We start from the raw sequence: 18,133 nt of genomic DNA on the forward strand, positions 1-18,133 counted from the left end.
TCTAATCTTTCTTTTTTAGTGGAGTTCAGTTACTAAAATAGAAACTTCAATATTGAAGCAAAATCGTATCTAAAACTGTATTCGGTTAGTGGATTTGATACTTGCTTCAGTCACAAATACTTAATCTTACATGAGAGGTATAATCTAGTTTGTGATGTTAGTCACTTACAAGAAGTCTTACAAGCATAAGAAGTGGGAAACCAAAAATAATTGTTCTTCACATAAGCACTTGCTAATTCTTAAAATAAGCAAGAAAAGGATACAGATGTATTTTAAGTCATACTGGGGAGGGGAGGTTACTTACGTAGATAGTAATTCCCCGCCTTGGAAATGAAAAAGCTCTAACAAAGTGCTATTTTATAACTACCATTTCTTCAGCAATTTAATCCAAGGGATTTCATTTCATTGAATTTACCACAGGTGTTAGTCTGATGTTCATCTGTCATGTCCATGGAATGATATATTGATAGACTTCAGGAGTTGAATCACTGGTCAGATGTGTTACGTTAACACCTTCTGGTAAGACTTTATGTGCGAATGCATCTTCAAAGGAAAGCTTTCATCTTACTGATACATGAAGGAATAATTTCAAAGGCTCAGCACACATTTTTGCTCCCTCTTCCCTTAGTTCTGTACGTTCTCCTAAAAATATCTTCCTAGTGCCACTAGAAGCTACTGACAAGATCCTCCTTTGTTGGCCAGAGCCAGCTTTTGCTTGTGTTACTGGGAGTTGTGGGAAGTGTTGTATGAGTGTAAAGCCTTTAAGAACCAAACACTGATGCACGAAACTGTTCTGACTTGCATTATATATTGTAACTGGCTTTTACAATGAATTTTAGAACACACACACACATAAAAAACTTCAATTTCCTTTCGGAACCGAATTCACCAGCCCAGATAATTTTATACTTTGATATGTTTTTACAAATTGTCATCCTAAATAAAAGTGGTGAGTTGATTTTATTTAGCAAAATGTTTTACTCTGTACTTTGTAGTTCTGAGTAGACCACATCTGCCCTGGCGCATAAAGTTCTTACTCCTTTTAACGAAGAACATTACCTGCATGATGTCCTGTATTTGTGCAAATAAATTACAACGATTACCTTTACTAATGAGGCCTAATTAAATATGGAATTGCTCTAGTGAGTACAAAAGCTCACATACTTTCTTGAGCACATCAGGTTCTAATACTCAAATATTGTATTTTTGTGAAGCGGGCTAATTAAGCTTACCTTGCATACACAAATGCGGTTCATTTCTTAAAGCTTGCGCTGGTTCTGTGGATGGCTTCCAGGGTGATTACTTACGTGTTAAACTATTATAAATAACCTTTTTTCTCACCACAGCACAAGCAAACCAAGTGCACAGGAAAAACATTAAAATTAGCTTGTCTTAGTACAGCACTGGCAGTACAGCTGCTGAGTTTGGAAAGACGATATGAAAAGGTATTTATTTAGATATATATGTTCACAAAGTCCTTGATCTGGCAGTAGAAGATACTACACGTTCTACTCGAGCAGTGAGGTTTGACCAGTGAGTTTCAGGAGCATTTTGTGTTCTTCAGCTCACATTGTGGAGAATTTAGCAGTGAATTTCTAACTGGACTCTTGGGGGCAGCAGAGAAGCGGACGGGAGTAGAAGGTCAAACGCTTTAATTCATAGAGGACTTTATAAAAACACAATGTTATGTCTAGACTGGTAGTCTTAAATATCCCAGATTTCTGGTATATTAATTAATGTGATTCCATTGACTGTGTTTATTGCTTTTCCAAAATCAATTCCATTGATTTTCTGTAATAATGTTTTGTCCTACATCTTGCTTCAATTTTAGTTACATTTCAGATGATTTAATCTTGCCATCACATAGAATGATAAGATTGGACGCTGTAATTCTTTACTCCCACATTTGACTTTCATATTTAGTAGGACTTTTTTTTCTTTTACTTTCTAAATCTGAACTCTTCCCCCACAGTCTGTTAACATCAGTATTCTCATCTAGTTTTCAGATTAAATGCTAACATTACTTGCTTCCATCCTGCATTGTCTCTTGACATTTTCATGTTACTCAGCTTAAAGCATTCAAATAGGAACGCTGGTGTTGCTTTTTAAAACCACTTTTATTATCACACCCAATCTTGAAATTATTTCCTATTCTACAAAAGTTAAAAGTTACCTTTCCCAGTTTGTCGATGTTTTGACAGTGACTTTGCTTTTCAGGTCACTTGTTTTGCTACAAGGCAGCTGCTGACTGCAATTCAGTTTGTTTCTATAGGCAACATTTCTGTAAGTATCAACAAATTACATGGCACGTCCTTTACTAAAAAGCATGTTTTTTCTTATGCCTTTCATCTGTGCACTGGTGGCATCTGTTCTTGAGGGGCTATTACTTGTTTAGTGATGGATGAATACCTTCAGAAGCCACAGAGAGCAGGGTCTGATTTGGTATTTTGTGTGAAGCCAGATGTTCCTCTATCCTCGCGGCTGGAGAGGAGCATCCTGGATTTGAATGGGGAACACCAACATGGCTGTGCACCAGCATCGCTCGTGCTTTGCACTGCCTTCTCTCCAAAATGATTACCTTATTTCCATGGAGTTGAGCGGTCCAGACTGGGTTACTGTAGAGGCCGTTCGTTTGGGTCTGTAATAAGAAGCTGGAATACCCTTAGGCTTGTCTCCAGGTATCGGCACCAGGATATTTTCACTGGATTGTCTGTGCACGAAGGAACTGGGACTCTCACTCCTCGAGGGACTGACGGTTGCAGTTGGGCACACGCTTCGTGGTGCGAAGGCTGGGCTGTCCAGCCCGAGAGCAGTCAGTGGGAGGGAGTCACTCGCTAATGCGCTACTGGTGCATTAGTTCGTATCAATACCATTGTTTAAAAGTTTGTTTAATGTTTTTTAAGAACCACATTAGCTAAAAGAACAGCCAGCGCTTTGGAGTATAACACATATGTTATACCACAGAAGCAGGGTTTGCAAAAGAGAGAGCATGTTTTCACTATGGCAGTTGATTTACCTGGACAAGCTTTCAGTCTCTGTGTCCTCACCGAGATGCTTTGGAGTGTCTGCTGTTAATGTTACATGCTGCATCTTAACAAAAAACGAAAGAATGGAGTAACTGAGGCATGCTGTTTCCTGCTTCTCCACTGGGTGGGCCTGCAACATATCTGATGTGCTACAACACGTCTGATGTACTATGGTATATGTGCTGTACTGCGATGCTTCTGATGTACTGTAAGGCAGGACTCGGGGCTGGCACAGCTCAGCGTCAGGAAGCCTTTCCCCTCCTTCTCCCGTCCTTGCTTGTCTCCTACAACATCAATAGCAATTACATTCCCAGGTAGTCAAACCGCTAACGTTGTCAAGCTGGGTTTCTGTTCCCTGTAATGGGGAAAGGATTCATTTCAGTCATGGCCTGTCAAATTAGCGGAGATGCTGTGTGTGCTGGGTAGCCCTCCTGGCAACGGGAAACCTTTTCTACATCTCATTCTTTGTATAAAGCTGTAATATTTCTGACCAGCTTTTGTTTTTCACATTGCATTGAAGTCTCTTCATTTTCTGTACACAGTCCAAAAGCACGTAAAATTATTCTTCTCTGGATAATTCACTGCCTTTCCAGCTGTTGGGTGATACAGCCAGGCAAGCTCTTCCCTAGTGTGGATCACATTGTGTGGTAGCACTGTCTCGGTACCTTTTGTCCGTGTAAGTTGACATAGCCTTCCTTTGCTATACTTTTTAAATTTAGTTAAATAGCATTCCTCTCAGAACTAAAAAAATTTATTTACATGATCTATGGGATTAGAAGGGTTTTTAAAATATTTTTTGTTGTTTAGGAGTTGCAAGCCCTAATACGTCAAGATGTGAGGACCTCAGGTTATTTATTGTGGTTATCCTTGAGTGTCCTGTGAGATGGGGAAGTTCTGTTGTCCTGTTTTGTAGATGAGGAACGGAGTAAGGAGATGTATGTAATTTGTGTAAGTCCTGCTGCATTTGACCGTCTTTATGCCAGCAAAACATAACGGGGTATTTCTCCAGGGGGCAATTCTCAGTCCAGCTCTCTGGGACACAGTTTGAAAGTGGGAGGAGATTTTGTAATTGGAAAGTCTGTCGATTGTGTTTGCCAGCTTTGTGCTTTCCTAATCAAAGCCAGCAGGCCGTTAGCCAAACAGCAGTCCATGCTTTGGGAAGGACTGCAAGCATTGTGCTCTTAAGGGCATTTTTTTTCCTCCTATTATTTCTTTGCTTTATTGCAGAAAGTACTGACACTAGAAAAGCGAGGATTCTCTGGTCCTCATCAGGAATGGTGAAGTGGGAGATTGTCTAAAATTAGACGCTAGTCCTGTAATAGGCCTCTCTCACAAGTTGTACTGTAATTACGTGTCTTTAGGAAGAAGGGTGTTGCTCTATTTCTTTACAAACTAAACACCACCACATCGTTCTTGGAATTACAATGCTCTTACCATATACGTTTCTATTCATTTTTTCCCAATATTCTTGCTTTTCTGCTGTTAGCATAGGAAAATCTAACCTTCTTGGATACCTGCCTTACCTACTGACCTACCAGACCTATGTGCTTTTCAGTTGCGGAATTTGCATCCGCTTTCCTGCAAGAGCTGAAGCCAAAGGTAAGAAGCATTCCATGTTTCCGTCGGAAAGACGACCCCAGCTCCCACGAGCCGTTCTCTCTACTGCACGCAGCTACTGCAGTGACACGAAGTTACCATCAGGCTTTGAACCAGACCCTGCCAGAGGCACTCTTTACCTACCTGTGTTTTCTTAAGTCTGGAGAATAATGATTTACTGCTAAAGACAAGTCAGGAACATTCCCCTCTCTCTAGGCTGCCCCTTCCCCGGCACAGTGTTAGGTAGCTCCGGAGGCACAGGGTGTGTTTTCCCCTTTGTAAACGCGTGGTTTGCATCTCAGGTTGCTAAATGCATTACAGGAGGATATTTCGCCTGGGAGATCTGCGCAGGGTTTCCTCCCGCACAGCTTGTCCCCCGGGACCCCCCTGTCAGAGGGAGGTGACTAGAGAGGCACAGTTTCACGGTCCAGCTGAGTGCTGGTCCCAGAACTTTTTGGCAGAGTCTTTCCAGGCCCACTGGCAGCAAGCACCAGCAAAGGCTTATCTTCAGCAGTTTTTATGAATCCAAACTCGAGGCCATTTGGGCCTCAGGGTAAAATCCAGACGTTCTTACTTGGGGCGTGATTTATCCCACTCCGGTGGGTGCCAGCTTCTCAGTTCTTTTTCAGGCAGAATTCCCATTTAGCTCAACAGGAGACTTAGCTGAATCCACAAGATGAATATTTGGCCAATAATTATGTCAGGCAAATCTGGACAAATATCCTCATTTACAAATAAACCTGACAGGCTTGTAGACACTTGGCTAGTACCTCTACTCCAGTCAACGTCAGACCCAAGTGATGTGCTCGGGCTAGCTGCATCCACAGAAAAAAGAATTTCACTGTTGAAATTCGGCTCCTTACCTCAGAAATGTACCGAATCTGAAAAGTATGTTTATAGAGGACTTTTTTTTTAGTAAAGGGTACAATCTGCAGAAGTGAAAATCCATCTTAAAAACTGTATTAACTGGTTCATGTTCAGTTACCCAAGAAAGTTGAAGCTCATATTGTCCTCATACCATCAAGACAAACACTAAAGACTCACGACAGATTATGGAGGATTTTAGTGATTTCAGTGCCTTTTTCTTCATTTATTTAATTTTCACTTTATTAATATGAGTCAATCTTCTGACTGTTTTAGCGGTTAGTTCAAATGTTAATTGTCAATAGGAAAAGATAATCTAGCGTCTTGGCAAGGCTCTGCTGGTAGTGTGGCTGCTTTATTGAATCACAGATGGAAACATTTAAATTCAGGATGATTTTCTCATTCCAGTGTTTTGTCCCAATTAAAAATTACTGGTTCAGACAAGGTTAGGAGATGTAAAGAAGGCAGTGTCTGCACTTAACTAATGCCAACAGCAGATGTCACATTACTTGCCACTCTGCTTTCTTAGAGATTCATTTAGCCAAATTCTGCCAAATATCCGTTTGGTTTATTTTAAAAGCCCTGAGCCTGCAAGGTACAGAATTACCTTTAATTGTTTTATATGGGATTTGAGAAATTTTAACATTCCCCTTGAGGATACAAAGAGTGTTTTTTATCTTTTGGAATAGACTGTTCCAGGAAAGTCAGATGGGGTTCTCCGCACAGCAGATACACTGTGAAACCACAGACTTCTGGCTAGCTTGTCACCATCTCGCTGCACTCAGCGCAAGATCAGTCTAGTGGCCTCTCTCATGGAATTGGATCCAGATTTTCTGAAGTGAGGCCTCAAAACTGATCTCTGAAAATCGTATGGATGCCCTGTTTATCACCATCCTGTGAGCACGTAGCTTGGTTCCCCAGGGGAAGCCCCTTCCTCCAGGTCCCCTGTTATGGGGCTGGGGTTGCACACGCAGTCAGCGGTGAAGCCCCATTTCTGCACCATGGGAGAGCAGGCAGGACCCAGCACGTGGGGCTGAACGCAGAGCCCTCTCTTATGGCAGTTTTCTAATGCTGCCCCTTGGATTAACGCCCATGCTTTGTTCCCTTGGCCACCTCTGTGGCTGCCTCGCCAGTGCCCCTCGTGAAGGCTGCCTCTTTGCTCTCACATCCTCCTCTGCTCTCGGCTGTGGAAGGTTGGTCTGGATGGGACCCAGAGAAGTCCATCACCTGGTGTAAAGGCAAAATTAACTCATTTCTGACAGATAGGTCTGACCTGTCCTTTAAAACTCCAGCTGAAGGGAAATGACACAATCTCCCTTGAATACCTTGTCAGTGCTTTGCTAACGTTATGATTAGAAAATGGTCCATGATGTCAGGCTTATTTCTTCCTATTTCTTCCTCCCTTTAATGCACTTTATTATTACTATTCTATCCACAATAGACATGAAAGACAGCTTATTCTCTTCCTTTTGGCAGCAGCCTCTTACATAATGGTGAACTCGTTCTAATTTCCCCTGTCATTCTTCTCTTTTCTTGAAAAAAACCTGTTTGACTATCCACTGCAATCCCCAAATCCTCTTCTACAGAAATGCTACTGAGCCCGTGGTTACCCATCTTGTTTGTAGGCATTGACGTTTCTTCTTTAAAATAGCGTTGTGCGCTCTACTGAATTCCATCTTAATTCAGATAATTTCTCCAATTTATGTAGATCAATTTGAACTCTAATCCCATCTCCAAAGTGATTGCAATGCCTTCCACTTTATTATCGTCTTTAAATTTCATCCCCCAAGTTGATTAAAATAGTGAATAGTGCAGACTGAGGGTGGGGTATATCGCCTGCATTTAATAATGATGCAGTCATAATTTTGCGCTCACATTTCAACCTTTATAGTAAATTTTTCTGAACTGTGTTTCTTGTAAATCACGATATCACATCTGCTGCTTCCCTGTCTTTAATAAGACCAGTTACCGGTGGAAGAAGAATAACTAGGTTTTCTTAACCTGCTTTCTCTCTTACAATCCCATATTGGCTGTTTCTTATCACCTCATTTTCTTCTACGTATTTTACGGACTGATTCTTTTAATTATTTCCTCCTTATAGGCATTAGCATTTGTTCCTCAGGTCCTCCTTTTAAAAAGAGCTTTATTTGTCCCTCTGTAACTACAGCTTTTGTGACCCCATCCCTGCACTTGCTGCACATGTTCTCAAGATGATTGCAGGTGGCTGAGAAATTGCTCTATCCAGTTCCCTGAGAATCCTCTAGTATCATTTAATAAGCCTCCATGGACACACAATTTACAGAAATTGTTTTAACCTTTTAAGGGTTTAAGCGTTTGGTCACAGCTGGTGTTTTGGTGAGGACTCACAAAAAAAGGGCATGTTAACCTCCTGATCATCATGCAGCACGTGCTTTCCTTCCCTGTTAAGAAACGGTCATGTACTTTGCTTTTACTTTTTCTTCTAATATATGCATACAAACTTTTGTTAGTCTTGTTTGCAGCTTTGTTATATGCAGCATCACTTATTACTCTTCCATTTACCTCAGCATAGGCTGCTTATTTTTTCACCATCTTTACCAGAAGAACATGCATCGAATTTTCTTTGGCCTCGTTTACATCATCAGCCATTGAGATGTTATTTATAGAAGAAGCTGAAATAATCAGACTAGAGTATTTTAACCTTCTCGATGCCTTTCAGACAAACAATTTCACCACTGAATTTTGGGTCTACTTCAGTCTTTAAATACATGCAAAATGGTGGCTTTGAGTGCTTTTGGATTACACAACACATGAGAAGAGGGTCCTTGTTTCCCTTTGAATCGTTGTTTGTTTGGAGGAATATTTGCTCAATCCTCTGCAAATCAGGTCGCTGATTTTAGCAGCCAGCCTTGAATTAAACAAATCTGGAATTAACTGGCCTGAGTTCAGTTAATCAATTGCAAAATGGGTTTGCTAATTCTGGAGCTGCAGCAATCTGCAGAGGAGTAGGGGGAGGTTGTTTGAAGACAGACTGAACTAGCAGGAGCAAACTAGAGCAATGTCATTTTTAACAACATGAAGCTCAAGGTAAGCACTGTGCTATGAGTAGAATCTGCTTGTGCAAGTTATCAATACAGTGCTTTTCCCATAAAAAATGTGCACGTCAGTAAAATAATTAAATCATTTAATTACATTTTATTTGAATAAAATTGTTCAAAAAGTTGTATTGTTCCTAAAAGCTAAAGAATGAAAAGGGATCTGCAAATACAATCTCACAGGGAAAAAGAATGCCCCGGGTATGAATTTCAGTAGCAATGATTCAATAAGAAGTATATCTGCTTGATTAGCTGCAATTGGCTTTAATGTTTTCTGTTGCTATTTTATACTCTCCTGGAATTCTTACAATCTAAATCCTTTTATCTAAACTAGATGTACTTAACTATGTAACAGTAGGTTTGATCTGGAGGTTGAGAATTCACAGTTTTGTATGTCAGTAACAGTTTTCTGAGAGACGCAGATGTTTCATGTTAACTTAATTTCAGTATCTTTTAGACTGAATGCATTTGTTTATTCACATGTTTACACAATCAAGATAATGATTCTGATGCCATGGGGTAGTTTATTTCTGTTCATTTATTTAATGTTTAAATAACATCATCTGCTTTAAATATCAAGGTTTGCGTGGGGGTGTTTTGTTGTTTTTTTTAACTGAACAGACCTCTCTCATTTCACTCCTTAATCTCTGGCGATTTCATTGTCATATCTGAATAAAGCATCAGAATTAAATTTTAAATATGCATATTGACAAAAGACAAGATGATCATAATTATAAATGATTGATTGGTCCAAGCCCACATCATTGGATTAATTCCTCACTCCTTCGCACCACTGTTAATTTGGAATAAATTTGCAGCAATCAAGTGATCCTAACTCGTGTGGTATGTATGAAGATCTTAATGTTCTGCATGAGCTTTAATTGAGCTTAAAAGGCCTAATTCTGCCTCCAATCTATTCTTATTTTTGTTTCAGACCTGGAGTGAATGTAGAGCTTAAATTTGAAAATGATCCTCCTGTCTACATATTAGCTAGTGATAGTTTTCCCGCCCAGTCATTGCTTCCATTAATAGGCTCAAACTTTCACGCAAGGATGGAGGGTACAGCGCAGCCGTGCTGATGCGCTGCTATAGCTGCAGAGGTAGTTTAATAGCAGATCACTTAAACATATACATGTGTGGAATGGGATTACATTTTCCACATGTTACTCCTGTCACTTCTCATAAGATCTGCTGTGAACATACAGTGATTTATTTAAAGAATGCCAGGAGGGAATAAAGCCACAAAAGGTTTCAGAGCTTCAGAGTGAGGTAAATAGGAGGTCGTAATATATTTAACAAACGATCGTGAAAAACACAGGAAGAGAGAGAGGAAAAATCCATCCCTGGCTATGAAGTTGTTTAAATGTAAGAGTCAGGAGCACTGTTCAGCTGGGGGTATTTTCTTGGCTTTTCCCTGCATAAATAAATCATCACAGCGTACATAGTGGACGTGGTGATATGTAGTAAATTCTACCCTGAAAGCCCCTCGCCCGCACTCCTCTCCCCGTTTCGGTACCAAACCCTGCACGATGCCAGGCTGGAGCGTGACCCCGGGCGTGGTGTGCGGGATGCAGCTGCGGGATGCTCCCGGGGGATGCAGCCGCGGGATGTCCCGGGTGCTGTCTGGCTGTTGCCGGTGCAGGGGGATGCAGCGGAGCACGCAGTGAGCCCCCAGCCCGGGGGAGCTGCGTGGCTCGCACAAAGCAGAGAGCAAGCCTCCTGTTAAGGCACAGCAAGCATTTCCCTTTCCATCTGACTGCAACAGGGTCTGAGGCAGATCTCTGCCGCCTGCCTGCCAGTGTCTGCCTGTGTCTGTAGTCAGGATGCAGAGGATAAATGGTCAAAAAAAACCAAAAACAAAAACAAAAAAAAACACCCGTTGGTTCTTCTTTGTACTTTTTGCATTCAGTATCTTTCAGATAGTTACACAAGACATGCAAAATTTTACCTTGAAAAAAAAAAAATCGGTTTAATTAGGGAACATGGGATGAAAAGAATAACGCCTCTTCTGTTTGTGTGCACACAAATGGTGAAACAACTAATTTTTTTTTTTTTTTTTTTGTAGGTTCCTTTTATTTGGGATTGAGAAATGGATGACAAAAAAAGGAAGAGCTGGGTTGTCTCCTGGCATCACAGTCAAACTGAAAGTTTTCTCATAAATTACAAGGAAATTTTCCTACAGGCAGAGCTGCAACAGCGACACATTTTGGATTCAAATCTACATCTAGCATGTTTAACCAGTTGTCATTTCTTTTTCAGGCCAGCGTAAGAGTTTTATAGCGAGATACTCAGTCTATAAGCAGACAGGTGTATTCACACAGAAATCAGTGCTCATGCAGTGAATTCACACGAAGCAGAGCCCGCTCTGCAGCTCGTCCACAAGCTGCAGAACCGCCCATCGTTAGTTCTCACAGCAAAGCCTCACTAGCAGAGGAAAAAAAGAAACAAAACAAAACTAGCTAAGTAGAAGAAGAATGTTAATTTGCCATTAAATCAAATTGGGGTTGTGAACAGATTATCTATTGCAGGTTACAGATAAGAAGCAGGAGGAGAAAATCGGAAAGAGGTGAACAGGCAAAGTTAAAAGTTCTTAAACTACTGATTATCAATGAAACCTGACTTGGCGTGTTTGTGTCTTGTGCTCAAATATCATCCTTTACTATGAGCTTTGGCTGCTCATCAGCCCACCTTTCCAGTCCAAACTGGGAACGCAGTGGTGGGCCTTCCCAGCCCGGCTGGCTCCCGTACGGACCAGCCTGGACCACCGATGGAGGTGCGGGGGGCACAGGAGCGGGTGCTGCCCAGGAGGATGCTGCCGTGGGGGCTTTCGCTCCTCCCCACCTCCCTCTCCCGTCTGCTCCCCCCGGCGCACAGCTGCAAGCAAAAGAGAGACTTTACCCCCAGCTGCACGTACCCTTTCAATTCTGTCGGGCAAGCAGCTGCAGCAACATCTGCCAGCTCTCAAAACATCTACACCCCTGCAGATACTGTTCGGGCTCTTTTGGTCATACCTGGTGCCTATGAGCACCGTTATTATTAATTTCGCCTTTCACCTAAGCCTTTCTCCGGGCTGGGGGTGACCCGTCCTCCCTGGCACCTCCAGTGTTGCTGTGTCCGTGAATCCCGCTGTCAGCAGGAGTGAGGAGCTGTAATTAAGGTTATGTGCTGCTGCATGGAGAGGGGGAGAGGAGGAAGAACTGGCAGGGAGCGACGAAAATAATTATTTCCAATTGAATCATAGAAGCAGTAAAAACCACTATCAGCCTAACTTTTGTAACTGTTACGTAGTCATACCAAATATTCCTTCTTATTCTCAAATAATAAATGTTATTGAAATAATTTCTCTCCATCATGAATTATATATGAATGTGGTAAGTATTCATAATCTACTAAAAATTATCCTGTTTTGAGTAGCATGAAAATACTAAATTAGATTATTTCAGATCATGTTTTTAAAAGCAAGGAAGACTTTCATATTTTTTCATTAAAATACATCCTAGCAATACTGTACAGCACCTGCAAATCACAGCCAGAAATATGTGTCAAGTTGATATGAAAAATATTGTTTTCCAATAGTACAGTAATTCTGCTGCACAATACCTTATTCTTAGCCAGGAGTCCAGCTCTGAGTGAGGAAACTAATTTTACTGATGGAGAATCTTACCAGCTGAAACTTAGCAGTTTCATATACTGGGGATCCCAATGGACTTAAAATACTGGAGGTAAGAAAAAAAAAGTCTTCAAAATCACACGGCCCTTTTCCTTGCCAATGCAGAGCTATTCCTTTCTGTGCATAATCCAGGCTACTTTTAAACATGCTAATGATTTTCCACTGCATTGCTGAGAGGAGGCAATGCATCCCTAAACAGGGAAGGTATCTTCCTTAAGTTATGATGAATTGCCCTTTAACCATGGCGCTTGAAAACATCTTAAATATACATTGGAGAAATACAACAGTTTTTGTCTTTCTGCCACAATCTGTAATTAATTGGCTTCACTGATTTGTAGGGATTTTTGCTCCTATTTCTTTCTGATTATTGTGTCTGTGTAAGTGAGTCTGCACGCTCTTTGTGTGTGCAGCATTTTTGAGGCGATACTAATGTTTTCATGCTGTAAGTAGCTCTGAAGCAGTCACATTCAGCTCTCTCCCTGCTTCTGCCTCCAGCACATTTGTTTGCTTGTTTTCACTCTGGATTGCTAAGCAGATGATTGAATAACCACAGAGGCCATTTCTTGTTCCTTCATTATTTTCAAAGCAAATACAGGCAGAATTCTAGACCCTGGAGAAAATACAGCTAAGCTAAATTTTGAAATTGTAAAGTGCTTGGCAGCAGCTAGATAATACTCATTAAAAACATCAAGCTGAAGCTCTGAAACCTCTCTTCAGTTTACACAGTAATTTGTCTGGAAGTATGTTCTATGGGAGTTTTTTCCATGGAAACCTGAAGTGTAATCCCCCAAACAACTCACTTCACTCTGATGTATATGGGCTTGATATTTAGATACCACCCGGCAATGTTAGTCTGGTTGCTATGGTCCTGTTTTCTTTTTCATATAATCTTTGATTAATATACTAACCATCGCAAGAAGTTGGAGGATTGGTATATGAACATGCCATATGGAGCGCGCTGGGTAGAGATGGGCTTGCTAGATGCAGAAACGCTGCTAGTTTCTTCCAAGAAACTCTGGCAGTATAAACAGCCTTGGCCTGTGCTTATATAGTATCTCAGTCCCCTCCGCACCGCTGCCAAGATTTCTCACTGCAGGTTTTTTTTCACCCGTCATCCCCACCCCATCCCTCGGTGCCGGAGCCTGCGCACAGCCCGGCCGGGTTGTCTGTGATTTACAGCACCTCCAGCTCTCCCAGCTCCAGCCCCTCGCAAACCAAGACGAACGTTGCTCGTGGCTTGGTGCGGGCGGCTTGCGCAGCACACACACGGCAGGCTCGGACCCGGGCCGTGCAATGCAAAAAGCTGATGTCTTTACCCACCTCGGGCCCTTGCAGCTTTTTTCTATTATCATCAAGTTTCTTTTATTTACAGCTGCAGCTAAGCAAGGTGGCAAATCTTCAGAGGATACATCTTGGCAAGAGTGTTGACTTTGAAGCACAAGAGTAACCCATGAATGCAACACCTGATGAAGCTTAGAAAGCCAACAAAGCTTCATGGATTATAATTCTGCTCCAGTTTTCTCCTACTGTAAAATGCCTTTTCCCTTTTTACCAGTCTCAGTCAATCCAGTTTACAAAAATGTTGGTTAATTATTATCATCTCTATACCACAGCAGGAGAAACTGAGACATGGAGAAGGGGGAAGGATTTGCCTGGAGGACACTAAGCAGGCAAAGCAGAACCACAGCCTAGGTCCCCAGTTCTGCTGAGAAAACAAAACCAGAACAAAAATGTATCTTTACCTTTTGCTCATTAATCTATACCATTATCCGCAACTTATTTGCATCGTTCTCTGAACCAGTAAATTATTTTTAACTGCTGTATTTATACGGCTGTGGTTCTCAATACTTCTCACTGTTTTCAGCCTTTATTTCAACTCATCTACTGTGGGATTCACCTGATCAGATGGATATCTGTAATGCAGATGTAGATATATGAGTAAATTATTTGAGGCTTTACAGGCAATGGAAATAAATAATAGGCTTTATAAGGCACTTTTCTTATCTCAAAGTAGACTACCATAATAAGTCAGATGAGTCACACCCTTTAACCGTAAAGGCAAGCCGGGGTGACTCAGACGCACACACGAGACCTTGCGAGATGAATCCTTCCCGAGGCAGGAGGAGGTACGCAGAGAGCTGGTTAGCAGGCACGTAGAGCACACATCCAGTTTTCCTCATGGGAGGGGACCTCCTGTGCAATACATCTTCAGTGGCACCTGGCAGGCGAGGGTGAGCGGGAGCCTCGTGCTCCGTAGCAAACTGGAAGTTGGGCAGTAACGCGTTGACCCAGTGCCATTGCTGAATTCAAGCTGGCTGCTTGAAAACGCAGCGTCCTACGGATTCATGCTCACTGGCCACATGCATGAGGGTTTTGACAAGGCCACTGGGGTTTCCCTAAAGTGTGGAAAGTGTGAGCATGGTCAGAGCATCCCTGACCTTGAATCTGTATTTCACCCAGGAAAAGTAGCACCAATAAGGAACCTTCTTCCAAAAGGCCTTACTTTTTAGCCAAAATATCCTGAAAATGTAAAACACAGGATTAATAAAGGAAGAAAACAGAGCAAATATCATTTGACCTCCAAACCTGTTGATCGCAGTGGCAGGGACACTGTTACAGGCAGCGGGAGGAACAGTAAGACAATTTCAGAGCAGCCTTCCAGCAGTACTTAGACTCGATCAGCATCCCCTGTCAACAAAACTTGAGTGAGCAAAGTTATGTATGCCCATTTTCATAGGCCACTAGATGGCAATCTGTGCATACCAACTTTTCTTAGCTCCTATAATGTTTGCTAGATCATGGGATCCGCTCCTGAGGCTGCTGGATACCTTCTCCTGGGAAGTGCTAACGCTGGCCGGTGGGTGCCAGAGCCGGTGTGTGGGGCTGGGACTGAGGGAGCTGGACCAAGGAACTGCTCCTGCTGAGGACTGGTTCTGTTTTAACTTGATTAGGTTAATTTTCAGCTGAATCAGATCTTAGACTTGTGGCAGGGCAACACGAACACTGCAGGAGGGGACAAGAAGGGGAGCGGGCAACAAGCCAGAGTGTCCTCTTCAGCAGTGCTGGATGACATTGTGACCCAGCAAATAGATATTCGTAGTGATGCTGTTTTAAGAATGCTAAGAAATCCTCACTTTGATCTGTAAATTATCAAAAGTTTCCATTTGCTGTATGGCTTACATTTTTAAGGAAAACTCCATTCTTTTTCCAAAGGAGGTAGGAGGCATTTATTGTTTCTGTCCTCCTTACCAGTCGAATAAAGCTCAGCAATGGCACGAGGTCCTACCAGAAGTGAATGGGTCACTTGGGTCTGGTGCTCTAGGTCTGATTTCAGATCTCACAACAAATTTTGTCTCATACTGCGAATGCAGTCCTACAGCACACTCGGGTGTTTTGGGTGTTATGTGCACACAGCTTCTCCTCGTCCTTTCCAACAGAAGCTAAAAATCCTGGGTAACAATACTAAAAAAAAAAGGGGGCAGAGGAAAAGAATGATTTTTTGGCCAACTGCCACTTCACTTAGCAGGGAAAAGTTAACGGCTGTTCTAGTGACCTCCACAGTCGCTGTGCTCCTTTAACCAGTTACACTTAATTATGCTGAGTAATATAAAAATTCCATATGTTCTGTGAGCAAATTCCTCCTTGGTCTATGGAAAATAGAAATCCAGCAGAGGCAGGAAAATGCCTGTGCCTGACAGCACAGTCTTATAATCTATTTTTAACTGAATTTCTCCATCTTCTTTGTAAAGGAATAACACTTCTTCATTGCCTCTGGCCATAATTAATGTGCCATAATTCAAGTCCTAGAGACATATAAAAACAGAGTTAAAGCAGAACATTAGCTTTCAAGCAGAGCAAATAATTTTGGAGAAGATCAGTATTTTCTATACTTAAAACTCTTTTCACTGGTTTTAATTAAAGTCCTTCAGTTGCTTGAACATGGAACGTGCTTTCTTCGGCTGCGCACTGTGTTTGATTCTATCCGTCTCCGGCAGGACTGGGCGAGGGAGCCCGGTTTGCTGCAGGAGCTGCCATCGGCAGAGCTTTTCCACACTGATTTGAAATGGCAGAAGCATCCAGGAGCATTAACCTGCTGTCACTGCCTCTGGTTTATTTTGTTTGAAGATAACACTGTCATTTTTGTGGCAAAAAAGGTATACAGAAGAGAATAAATACTTGAAAACATTTTAAAACTGTATTTAGCAATCATTCAGCTCTCTGAATTGGGTTCAGCATCCACAGCTCTCTTCTTTCAGTTACCGGGTGAGCAGGCAGCTCTTGGGAAGCAAAGTACTGTTTAAGCAGAAGAAATGCATTTCAGATAAAACATGTTTTGAAACAATAAACGGTTTATATACACGACTAATGCTGAGGAGACTGTGGCTGCTGCAGAGTCTGGCAGCAGCAGACCCCATCGAAGCCCTCCTGCATTCACTAGACCAGGAGTAAGGCACACAGTGAACGGGTTAAAGCTCTGCTTGCTCCTCTCCTGCGTGTTCCTCCTTCCCCTGCACCTCCTGAGCATTCTGGCCGGCAGGACAAGTTTTAACAAGCCCCCTCGGTCCCCAGCTGTACACAATCGGCGTCAGCACAAGAGGCACTCTTGCATCTCCTCCTCCCTTGCTTATAGTCTTAGGTCATTGCGGCTACAGCAACAACACTATTTACTAGCAAAAATATAAATTCAAAAGGTCACATGCAATCAGAGCAGGCAAATGAAATGGGGAGGATGAGGCCCTGGGAGCCAAGGCAGGACAGCAGCAAGAAGACCCATTGCTGCCTGCTTCGGGCCCACCCGGCTGCAGCTCAGGCCATTAACTGTTGCAGGGGACCTCCAGCAAATGCAGTTACTGGTTTGCCTGTAGCACCACTCTGCCTTTGGGCAGCACAGAGCATCTTGCTCACTTCCAGTCTGTGATGTTTGCAGGCTGGGCAAGGTGTTGGTTTCAAAAGGGGCAGAAGGACTGCAGCTGTGCTCCATCCACGCAGGTGAATAGAATAGAATAGAATAGAATAGAATAGAATCAACTATTTCAGTTGGAAGGGACCTACAATGATCATCTGACCAATTCAGGTGTGCCCCATCCACACAGGTGTGCCCCATCCACACAGCCCTGCTTATCTGCCCAGCCAGGCTGGGGGTTTGCTTTTCTTCTGAGGGTCACTTTGCTTGTGGAGAGGGTGCTGGGTGCAGGTAAGGGCTTCTCTGGGGGAGCTGGGGCAGGGGCTCTTTGGGGTGTAAGAGAGGGGCTCCTTGGGGGCTGTGTGATAGTTATTGCAACCCAGAAAATAGCTGGGTTTGTACTATTGAACTGCAGTATCTACTTCTCTGGCCACTTTTTTCTCTGTGTGTGCGCCCAGGTTACCGTAGCTGCAGTCCTGGCTCTTGGGTTTGTTTTTGCTGGCCATGTGCAGCACTCAAATGTCTCAAATGTTCTGCACTGGTGCTGTGGGCACCCCGGGGGTGCCCTGGAGAAGAGGGAGTGTTCATCTGCTTTGGGCATGGATGGTGGTCAGGGCTCTGCTGTGCACTAAAGGAAGAACAAACTTATTTCAGTATATATTATACTATATAGTAAAATACTTTATGTTGTTATGGCAACCAAAATTCTAAAAATAAACCAAGGAAAAAGATGATCATCAAAATGACCACATTTTATTTCAATTATGAGGGTTTTTAAAGGCTTTCTATGCAAAGAATTCTGAAGTTTATTTTTAAGTTTTCCTTCTCTTTGTAACTTATAGCCTAGAAGGAGTCAGGTACTGCAAAAATGTTTGCAGAGGCTGCCAAGCGACATCTCCAATGTGCCTTTGTCTGCAGCAGCTCAGCCATGGTGGCAGCTGCCATGCTGGAATATACAGCATAGAAACTAAATCTATTGGGGGTTCCTGCTCAGAATTTG

General features: G+C 42.5%; 1 long non-coding RNA gene across 1 annotated transcript in view; it reads left to right on the forward strand.

Annotated features, from left to right (window-relative positions):
- The window catches only part of LOC142088780 (uncharacterized), a 255,710-nt gene that overhangs the window by 132,178 nt on the left and 105,399 nt on the right, over positions 1 to 18,133 (forward strand). The window lies entirely within an intron of this gene.

The sequence above is a fragment of the Calonectris borealis genome, chromosome 15 (assembly GCF_964195595.1).
Source record: "Calonectris borealis chromosome 15, bCalBor7.hap1.2, whole genome shotgun sequence".
NCBI classification, from domain to species: Eukaryota; Metazoa; Chordata; class Aves; order Procellariiformes; family Procellariidae; genus Calonectris; species Calonectris borealis.